The sequence below is a fragment of the Ictidomys tridecemlineatus genome, chromosome 4 (assembly GCF_052094955.1).
Source record: "Ictidomys tridecemlineatus isolate mIctTri1 chromosome 4, mIctTri1.hap1, whole genome shotgun sequence".
Lineage (NCBI taxonomy): Eukaryota > Metazoa > Chordata > Mammalia > Rodentia > Sciuridae > Ictidomys > Ictidomys tridecemlineatus.
Window position 1 is genome coordinate 13,020,608 of NC_135480.1, and position 6,258 is coordinate 13,026,865.

Genomic DNA, 6,258 nt, shown 5'->3' on the forward strand with positions numbered 1-6,258 from the left:
TGGTTTGACGCAGTTCTTGGTGTAGAATTTGCCATGATAATTTTCTCTCTCAGACATCCATGGGCACGAAGTTTGTAGTGGTTCCCATCTGGAAGCTGAGACTTCCCTCCCTGCTTCTTAGTTACACCAGCAGATTGTTGCAAAAAATTTTAATACCTGATCATCTCTTCTTCCTCAAAAGAGATACATTATCTTCCAGTTTATCTCACTTCCTTAATGCTTTTCTGTTCATTTTCTGGGAGTATCTATGTAAAGAGGCGAGGTGATTATTGATAGCATGCTCAATCCCACCGACATTGCCTTGTCTGTTTGTACAGGAATGTCTCTGAAATAGGTTGCCATGCTGGACATCTGTTGTGAAGAATTCCTCCAAGAGTACGGTTTTCTGTAGCCTCTAACTTCCTGTTTATGTCCAGCCGGCAGTGACCCACAGCAGTCTGGCTCTTTCATGCCACACATCATCCTCTGTTAGTATTAGGCCTCTGTGCTGGGCTATTGGCTTTGTTTGAGAGGCTTTGCTTTATCCAAATCATCAAGCTCTGCCCGCTGTGCTTGTTAAAAATAAGATCACTGCAGGAATTAATTTTACTGAGGTAGTGGAAGGCAGTCCTTAAAAATGTGCCAAAGTCTGGCTGGGCACAATTCAGGAGCCACTTGTCAAAAGAAACGAACTTTGTTTTTAGAACCACAAAAGCCAAACAAAACAGCTCCTCAGGAAAAACCTTCAGAGCCCAACTGCCACCACCGGCTTCTCACAAGCCTCTCTCTCCTCCCCCACTCCTCCTGCTCTTGAGGCCGATTGGCTGGGTCGGTGGGCAGAGCCAAAAAAGCCCCCCAATGAGCAGCTCCGTGGTCTGAAAGGGAGGGAAACAGCCCAATGAGCATCACCGCAGAGGAGCCAATCGTTGGCAGCTAGAGGTTGCTGGGGCCACTGTGAGCCAATCATCAACTGGCAGCTGGAAGTTTGCTGGCAGCTGGAAGTTTGTTAGCAGTTGGAAGTTTGCTGGGGCCCCTTTGGCTGTGGCTCTCAACAAAAATGTGGTTTTGGAACTAAGCCTGGATTTGATCTGTAGGATGATCTGGGTTCGTGGGTTGGGTGACCCTAGGCTACTTATTTCTTTGGCTCACAATCACCTTATCTATAAAATGAGGATAATAAGAGTATATTTTTCACAGGGATGTTGGACAAATTAAATGAGAGAGACTGTAAAAGGATTCAGAATATCACCTAGAATAGAGTGTGTGTACTCAATAAATGTTAGTTATCTAATACTATGCCTTGAGTTTAATCATATGAGTAGGAAAATATAAAAGAAAATCAAAGAGCTTGAGGTTTTGAGAAAAATTGGCCAGTGATAAGCTGAAATAATTACCAAATCTTATAAGAAAATATTTGTAGATATATTTCTGGGATTAGAGTAGATTTCATATTCATGGAAACTACTAAGCATACTCGGTGACACTAAAACAGGGACTCCCACAGGGTGAAACCTCAGGGGATAAAATAGGAACAAACCTACCCCACAAAAAGAGACAGTGAAACACACGATTCTTGGTTTGGGGGACGGAGACGAAGATTAAGAGTCCCCAGTAAATAGGTGGAACTGGAGAACATGACACTAAGTGAAATAAGCCAGACCCAGAAAGTCAAGGGTCAAATGTTTTCTTTCATATGTGGAAGCTAGAGAGAAATAAGGAAATAAAAAGGGAGATGGATCTGATGAAAATAGAAAGGGGACCAGTGGAGTAGAGCAAAGGGATTGAAGAGAATGGAGGAGGAATGGGAAAAGAGAGGAACTGTGGAATGAAATTGACCAAAGTATATAATGCGCACATATGAATATATTATGGTATATTCTCCTTCATGTATACATATTTTAAAAACCAATAAATAAGCAGAAGGAAGACCAGTAGAGTAGAAGAAGGGATACAGGGAAGAAAAAGTGGAATTGTTGGGTATTTAAATAGAACAAATTATAGTCCATGCATGTATGAATATGTCAAAATGAACCCCACTATTACGAAAAATGCACTAAATTGTTTTTGGAGTTCCTAAAAATTATTAACCTCAAACATCTATTTATTTAGTTATGCATCTTAAATCTTAGTGTGGTCCTGAAAAAAAAAACAAGTAAAATTTTTTGTTTAAAGGTATTTTGGGTTAGTATTGCCCCCAAGGTACCTGACAGAAGTAAAACGAATCGTTCCTGGAGGAGCCCACATTAGACCGAAGCCTCAGCAAATCCCGTGGATGGACTGCACATGAACTTCTGATAAAAATTCACTCCATACACAATAGGACACCTTGAACAGGAATCAGCAGTAACAGTAAACTTTATAATGAGGCTCACATAACCAGTTAAATATGTTTAAAGAAAGAATGTTATTGAAAGTACAGTGAAAGAACAAGAGAAAATAAAGACTGACTCCTTGGGAGAAAAACAGAATGGAACCTCTAAAAGAGAAAGCAAAATGTTATGATTGGAATCTGAAACTCATGCATGGGTTAAACAGCTAATTAACAGGATTTGTGATAGAAGGATTTGAATAGAACAGAGAGATACAAAAGCGAAACAGAACACAGTTGAGACGTTTGTCGTCAATGTTTTGGTGATGTCAAGGATAGGGCCAGAAGATCCAGTGAACATTTAATTGAGATTCCAGAGAGATACAATGAAAATATAGAGGCAATTTCAGAACACTAATACCATGCTTAGTACATAGGTACCCAGGCCTAAGGTCACCATGTCAGATGAGTGGAAATTAGAAAAAGTTGTGCACATATTTATAATTATAAGGAAATCTCTCTAGATTATAGCTGCTCAATAAGTCATTTTTTTTATCATAACCATTGATGATGATGATGATGATGAAAAATATAATGAATATAATTTTCTACCTTTTCCCCATAATATTCTCTTCCGTTTAGTCTCACCACAGACAGTACCACCTTTAAGATTGGGATGGTAAATATATTGCCTTTCTGCTATTGTTCTCCCCTTCCATACTAATGGCAAAGACCTTGACTTTCTTTTCCAATTAATCACCTTATTCCTTCAGAATTCTTCTCAAAATGATGCAACAAGAATCAATGACCCATCTGACTTTGGGAAAAAAATACTTTGATTTTACTGAGTATATCTTTATGCTTCAGTGGAGGTTTTCTCTTTTTATCCATTTTTGGAACAAGGAGAATGGAAAATGTTGGGGAGAAGGAAAGCATTTTAGATGACTAATGTTGACAAATATTTGTAGTTCATAGTCTATTCCATTCACATAACTTTCCTCAAGGGAAATATCCAAGACTTTTACTTCTACACGTAGATACAACTCCTACAATATTTGATAGGTATTTTCTGCCTTTCAAGGCTTCCTGTGATTTTCTAACTTTAGTTCATCTGAATGGAAATGTGTTCACTTGGGGCTAATAGTTATCTAGACATTATGATAGCCATAGCATCCAAAAGCATACAGTGTCCCATGCAAAGCATTCTTTTAGTTCATTAGCATTTGGTTGGAAGAATTAGCACTTTGCCTTCCCTAGACTGGCTCCAATGTGAACAAGAGAGAGAAAAGAACTCCCCCAAATCTTGCCTCAGTCTCCTAACCCTCATTTAATTCCCCAAGCATCCCAGCCTCTATAAAAGTTCAAGTCACGAGCTTTTGTAGGAGAAGTTTATAATCTGGAAATGAATAGTTTGTGGGTAACTGAGAATCCAATAAAACTGTATACAAAGGTGGTAAGTGGTTGCAATCTGCTGAGTCAACAGTTCCCAAAAGATTTTGAAAAGATTTTTGAAGATCTCACTGACCCCCCAAAATGATCAAGAGTTGTTATCCTAGATAATTTAATTCGTAAATGTCTCTGACTTGAGAAAAGAAAACAATGCTCCCACAAAAAAGAAGGGGGCGCAATGGCTTTTCACACCTTTCCTTGTCAAGAGCCTTCCTAGGGCCATTAAGTTGGTTCCATCACATCCATCTCCAAGCAGCTTTGTAGTAGGTCACTTTCCATCATCATGGTACCTTACTCTTAAATTGCTCCAAACTTTGTGAAAGTGGAAAGGCAGTTTCCAAGGGTCAGTGCTTCCTGATTACAGATTAATTCAATGTCAATTTTCAATACATGTTAAAGGGCACCTAGTCCAGTATCTTCATTTTACATATGAGGCCCAGCTTGATTCAGGTTCTCTCAAGCACTGAGTCAATAGCAGGGCCATACCTGAGTAGAATCACCCTATTTTGCCACACAGAGAAATAACAGCATTTTCCCCAGTTTGTTCTATCTCAAGAGTCTGATATATTTGTAAAACTTGACAGAGTAAAACAAGAAATTAAGATGTATTGGAATATATCATGCTGATGATGTCCTTTTAATGTTTTCTTTTGTACCCAAAAGAATGATAGTATTTACCCAAGAGAATTTTTCAGTTAGAATTAGTGATTAGAAGACTCCAACAAACTCAACAATAAGGATCCAAGGTCATATATTTACCCAGCTGCATGACTTGAAGAAGAATGAAGTCTTCCTTTTTCTGTTTTGGGAGTCAAACCATTTCCTTCTTTCACCTTTTTCTCAGCAGATGACACCAAGCAGATACACGGAAGGGGATGGCAACCATACCTCTGTGGCCGTGTTTGTCCTCCTGGGACTCTCAGATGATGAAGAACTGCAGCTCATCCTGTCCAGTCTTCCTGGGAAGCTACCTTGGGACTCTGATGTGGAACCTGGGTCTTCTCATCCTCCTCAGGATGGACTTCCACCTGCAACACCCATGTATTATTTTCTCAGTTTCCTGTCCCTCATAGACATCTGCTATTCTTCCTCCATTGTCCTGAGGATGCTTTCAGACTTCTTAAAGCTGTGAAAACAGTTTCCCTGCTGGCCTTTGCCACTCAGTACTTTGTCGTGCCCTGGATGGCTATGGCTGAGTGGTGACTCCTGGCCGCCATGGCCTAGGACAGATGTGTCACCATTGGTATAGCCCTTTGTAGTACTCAGCCTTCATGGCCCCAGGCCTGTGTCAGAAGAGGGTTGCTGGGGCCTGTGACAGTGGTTTCCTTAGCAGCTGAATTCAAACATCTCCTTGCTTTCATCTCTACTGCTGTGGGCCAAATATTATTCAACATTTCTTCTGTGACATTCCTCGGATGACCCTCTTGTCTTGCTCTGATCCCTTCATCAGCCAACTGATTCTTTTTCTGGCAGCTGTTTCTGTAGGTTTGGTTCTTTCCTTCTCACCCTGTTGTCCTGTGGCTTCATTGCAGCCTCCATCCTGGAAATACCCTCATTCAAAGGCCGTGCCAAGGCCCTCGATACTTGTGCCTCCCACCTGGCAACGGTGACTCTCTTCCATGGCACAGCCCTCTCTGTGTACACGCACCACAGCTCTAGCCACAGCACAAAGCAGGACAAGGTGCTGTCAGTCTTCTGTGTCATCCTCATCCCCATGTTGAACCCTTTGATCTGCAGCCCTGGGAGCAAGGAGATCCAAGAGGCCCCCAGGAGGGTGATAAAAAAAGTAGCAAGAGTAACCGTGGGCAGGTATGACGGTCCCTAAGAGGACAACAGAGGTAAGAAAATTCATGAGCCCCTTTGTAGGTCACAGGGATAGCTAGGTGGAGACAAGAAGTGATAGCCTGGCATTTTTAATGCCAAATGTCATTGTGATTGTCTCCAAATACCCTTTGGAGGCAGTGTCACTGACACTGAACACAGTTTTAAAAGTCAGTATCCTCCATTAGCTCAGGGATGCTTTCAGACTTCTTAAATCAAGAGGAAAAAGAAAGATTTTTCTCATTGCCTGTTCATTGAATTCTTTGATTAGAAACAGGGAACATAAAACCCCAAACGTGATTACATTTTAGAGAACAGATTATGTTTGAGAGATATTACATGTGGAGAGATGACAAGAAGCCAGGAGGCTACTGAGACTGTTCTTTTCTTTTTAGACCATTCTCTTCTTCTTTGCTTTTATTTCTTTTTAAAAAAAATTATTTATTTTTTACATACATGACAATAGTGGAAATTATTACACTCATTATTACCCATTTATAGCACAAGTTTTCTTAACTCTGTATATAAAGTATGTTCATGACAAATTATGCCATTATACATGTACTCTTTTTTTCATTACAACTTTTATACATATATATACCACAATTTTTCATATCTCTGTTTGTATATAAGGTATGTTGACACCAAATTCAAATCTTCTTACATATCTTTTGTATAATGATGACCATCACCTTCCACCA

General features: G+C 40.1%; 1 pseudogene; it reads left to right on the top strand.

Annotated features, from left to right (window-relative positions):
* Window positions 1-4,583: 4,583 nt before the first annotated feature.
* Window positions 4,584-5,561, top strand: LOC101965750 (olfactory receptor 5A1-like; annotated as a pseudogene).
* Window positions 5,562-6,258: the final 697 nt, after the last annotated feature.